We start from the raw sequence: 5,153 nt of genomic DNA on the forward strand, positions 1-5,153 counted from the left end.
CCGCAGCGCGTCATGGGCTGGCGGCGCCGTGACGTCAGCGCGGTGGGCGGGGCGCCGGGCTCGATCAGAACAGCGTGAATGAAAATAATCCCGTTCCGCTGGCGGAAGTGGGGCAATGGCTCCTCCGTGGGCAGGCGGTGGAAATGTCACCCGTGTCCCCCGCGCGGAAACAGCGCCGACCTCGTCGACCTGGCCGGCTATTTACAGGCCAAAATATCGGCCGCTGGTTAAAATCTGGTAATGGGCTGTTGTGTGTGTGTGTGTGTGTGTGTGTGTGTGTGTGTGTGTGTGTGTGTGTGTGTGAACCAAACCCGCAAAACACCTTGACATTCAGCGCGATGTCGTTTTCTTACGTGGCTAACTATTTCACACCATGGGTTTCTCACATTTTTCTGGTCTGAAAAAAAAGACCAAGAAAGGTGCCAGGCAGGGTGCTGTCAGCAGTGTGTGGTTTGCATGTGGGATCCCTATTTTCTGTGTGTGTGTGTGTGTACTTCTGCCTGGTGTGAGACCACCAGTGTAAAATGTCTGCAATTTGAGTGTTGGTTGGTAATCTGGTTTTACGATCTGGGTTCCATGATTAAAAGAGAAGGCCTGACACGGGCTGTCCGGTGTATTTTGTGAAGAAGTCCATGTGACTCAGAATCATGCTTCTGCAGTTCCTCACTCTTCAGGGTAAATCCTGGTTCTGAGTTTCCCGATGTATGAAATGGTTGCTGATGGTTCCACGTCTACGTGGTTTAGCACATCTCAGAAGGGGCTCTGTTTGCTTTTCTGCATTCCGTGAACTTGCAGTACTTCCCCATGCGTTGAAGAGAAACAGAGAGCAGCGCTTAGAAGGAAAACTGAGGAAAATCGGGCCAGTTATTTAAGGATAAAGTTTTTCAGAGGCACTTGTATCTTTGAAAGGCCAGTTTTGTTGTCCTTGTCCGAGGCCATTCTAAAAGGATTTGGAAAGTCATGTTGTTTTGATCTCATTGCTCATGTGGCCAGGCCGGGAACCACTTTTTTGGTTCTTTTGTTGTTGTTGTTGGAAGGTAGAGCCCCACGCAGTTTACATTTTGCACACCAATGGGACGCTCTGTATGAGTGTCATTTGTCTCTCAGTGAAACCTCAGAAGTATCAAAGGTCTACTTTCACTGCTGCATTTTGTTCACTTTCATATGGTGACACATTTCCCTTCAGTGTTGTGGCAACATTTTGTGGCTCATACCGAAAATGAAAAATTTTTGACTAGTCTCTGAGGACCAATAATCTAGCATTTAATTAATCTGGTTTTATTATTAATGTTATCATTATTGGTCTCATGGGGGAAATGAGTGAAATAACACTTAATGTAGAATATCCTGCAGGCAATGCACCATGTGATGAAGTTAAGTAACGGCTGTGTTTTGACGCGTCTTGTTTTCCAGGCCCTGGTCAAATGATCCACATCAGCAGACAGGATAACCCCCGTGGCCTGAGATGTGTTCACGCTCCACAGCCGAGCATGAGGTCATGAACCTCAGCCCGATGGGACTGTATCTGACCAGCAGCGCTTCACCATGTGTGACACGTCCACCATGACTGATCAGCTGCACCTTGTCAGTTAATGTGCATTCATGCTGTGCATACATGCTTGTTTTTTTATGTGTTTTTGGTGCTGAAGTAATTGGGGGCGCTCAGTGCACTGGGTGCAGCTGTGGTAAGAAGTTTACACTCAGAATGCAACTGTGCCTGAAACTGTGGAGGTGTTCTGACATATAGAGTCAGTGTTCAGATTTTGTATAAAAATCTAGTAATCTTTATAAGCTTATCTGCCCTAAAACTATTGGTATGTGACAAATTTTTTTGAATAAAACACAGAAAACTTTGGAAGTCCAAAAACTTAATTCCACGAACATGCAGAAATTCCCCAACATGAATTAATGTGAATGATGTAAGGTAATTTCAATGGAAGTCAGGGGAAATACTGAAACATACCTTAGAAACTCCCAAGATCCTGCATGGCTAACTGACATTTCATTTTACATTTACATTTACAGCATTTATCAGACGCCCTTATGCAGAGCGACTTACAATCAGTATTTACAGGGACAGTGTCCCCTGGAGACACTCAGTGTTAAGTGTCTTGATGGGGCACAATGGTAATAAGTGGGGTTCGAACCTGGGATTTTGTGGTCTTTTGGTTTACATTTACATTTACAGCATTTATCAGACGCCCTTATGCAGAGCGACTTACAATCAGTAGTTACAGGGACAGTCCCCCCCCTGGAGACACTCAGGGTTAAGTGTCTTGCTCAGGGACACAATGAAGTGAAGTGAAGTGAAGTGATTGTCACACATGTGATACACAGCAGCACAGCACACGGTGCACACAGTGAAATTTGTCCTCAGCATTTAACCTATCACCCGGAGTGAGCAGTGTGTGGGGACGGTGCTTTGCTCAGTGGCACCTCAGTGGCACCTTGGCGGCTCGGGATTCGAACCGGTAACCTTCTGATTACGGGGCCGCTTACTTAACCGCTAGGCCACCACTACCCACTAAGATGGATATGAACCTGGGTCTTCTGGTTGATAGGCAAGTGTGTTACCCACTAGGCCACAACCACCATCTTGGATTGCATCTTGGATTGGATTGCATCATCATCTAAAACTCAATCCCACCAAAACCAAACTATTATTCATTCCAGCAGACTCTTCACCACATCAACATCTTGAACAATTCAAAGATCTTTTCTGAAAGTGAAGTGGTTGTCATTGTGAAACACTTCAGCACAGCACGCACAACAAAATGTGTCCTCTGCGTTTAACCCAAAGTGAGCAGTGGGGCAGCATGTGGGGTCCTTTGCTCAGTGGTACCTCAATGGCACCTTGGCGGCTTGGGATTAAGACCCACAACCTTCTGATTATAGGTCCATTTCCTTACCTGCTAGGCCACCACTGCCCCCTGCACGCAACCTTGGAGTAACTATAGACAACCAACTTTCCTTCTCTGCTCACATCATCAGTCTTTACATTTATGGCATTTATCCAGAGAGACTTACAGGGACACAATGGTAGTAGGTGGGGTTTGAACCTGTGACTTTGAGGGCTTCTGGTTCATAGGTGATTAACCTCCACAATCCCACAATAGTGGGAAAACAGAAGAGAAGGACAGAGACAAAACATGGCAGACATCCCAGCAGCCATTATAACACACATACAGTGGGTACAGAAAGTATTCAGACCCCCTTAAATAAAAAAAGTTCACACCATACTGACAGAGAAACACAGAATTGTTGACCTTTTGCTGTGATACTCATACATTTCACTCAGGCGCTGTCCATTTCTTCTTCTGAAGGACCTACACCTTCATTTGAGTCCAGCTGTGTTTGATTATACTGACTGGACTTGATCAGGAAAGCCACACCCCTGTCTATATAAGACCTTACAGCTCACAATGCATGTCAGAGCAAATGGGAATCATGAGGTCAAAAGAACTGCCTGAAGAGCTCAGAGACAAAATTGTGGCAACGCACGGATCTGGCCATAAAAATGCTGCTGAACTTAAGGTTCCTAAGAGCACAGTGGCCTCCATAATCCTCAAATGGAAGATGTTTGGGACGACCAGAACCCTTCCTAGAGCTGGCCATCTGGCTAAACTGAGCTATCGGGGGAGAAGAACCTTGATGAGAGAGGTAAAGAAGAACCCAAGGATCACTGTGCCTGAGCTCCAGAGATGCAGTTGGGAGATGCACCTTTGTTTTGCATAGAGGTTCATCACCTCCATTTTCCATACCTTTGTCAAATGGCAAGAGGTGTGAAATGCCAGCCATGTATTACATTTACAGCATTTATCAGATGCCCTTATCCAGAGCGACTTACAATCAGTAGTTACAGGGACAGTCTCCCTGGAGCAACTTTGGGTTAAGTGTCTTGCTCAGGGACACAATGGTAGTAAGTGGGATTTGAACCTGGGTCTTCTGGTTCACAGGTGAGTGTGTTACCCACTAGGTTACCCACTAGGCTACTACCACACTAGGCTATTACCCACTAGGCTACTATCACAGGTGAGTGTGTTACCCCTAGGCTACTACCACCCCTATCAGAATAGTGTGCGTGAACCAGAATAGTGAACCATGTGTTTGTGAGATCCCCCACTCTTTTTGTCTGCCCCAGATGGGAGACACCGGGGGTGTGACAAGACAGAAACAACAAATTCTGATTGGTCTGTGACAACTTCCTGTGAGTCAAATGTATAAAGAAATGTTGACTTGTGGTCGGGGGTCTTCCATCTTTTCCATCGGGAACTGGGCCTTCCAGCTCCTGAGCCTTTTTCTTCTTTCTCTGTTTCTCCTAGCTTTTTCTCTCTCTCTTCTCTTAATTTTGTTTTTCTCTTTAACATTGGTACCATTCTTACATACAATATTTACTTATTTACAATATTTAACATCAAGAAGTAAAAGAAATTCAGTAATAAAAACTCAGAAAACCTGGGTATAGAGGTATGTTTTCAACTTTTTTTTTTCTAAAGATGGATGGAGAGAGTTTGATGTACAGTGGTAAGGCATTCCAGAGTTTCAGAGCTATAGGTTCAAAAGACCTATCACACATGGATTTTTTTGCCATGTTCGAGGGAAAATCAGAAGCAGCTCATTAAATGATCTTTTTGGAGTTTTCTTTTGGAGTAAGTTTGCAATTGAGTACTTATTTAGACCTGCATATAAGCCATTACAATAATCTAACCGAGATGAGATAAAGGCATGAATAACTTTTTCTAGGTCTTTGTGGGAGACAATATGTTGGAAAAACCCGCTCTGACAACCGAGTTAAAAGCTCTGGGTCGAAAATAACACCAAGATTCCTCATACAAGGCTTCATAAACGTGGAGAGAGGAGCAATCTGTTTGAAGTTGCATTTGTGGAGGATCCAAAAAGAATGACCTGTCTTATTATCATTAAGCTGCAGGAAATTGCTTGCCATCCAGCGTTTGATATGTTCATAGCATTCAAGTAGTCTGTGGGCCTTAGAGGCATCATTTGGTTTTAGTGGCATGTACAGCTGGGTATCATCAGCATAACAGTGAAATCAGACCCCATAATCTCTAATGATTTGGCTAAGTGGAAGCATGTAAACAAGAGAACAATATTGGTGTTAAAACGGACCCTTGTGGGACCCCATACCTAAGGGA

The sequence above is a fragment of the Denticeps clupeoides genome, chromosome 4 (genome assembly GCF_900700375.1).
Source record: "Denticeps clupeoides chromosome 4, fDenClu1.1, whole genome shotgun sequence".
Classification (NCBI taxonomy): domain Eukaryota; kingdom Metazoa; phylum Chordata; class Actinopteri; order Clupeiformes; family Denticipitidae; genus Denticeps; species Denticeps clupeoides.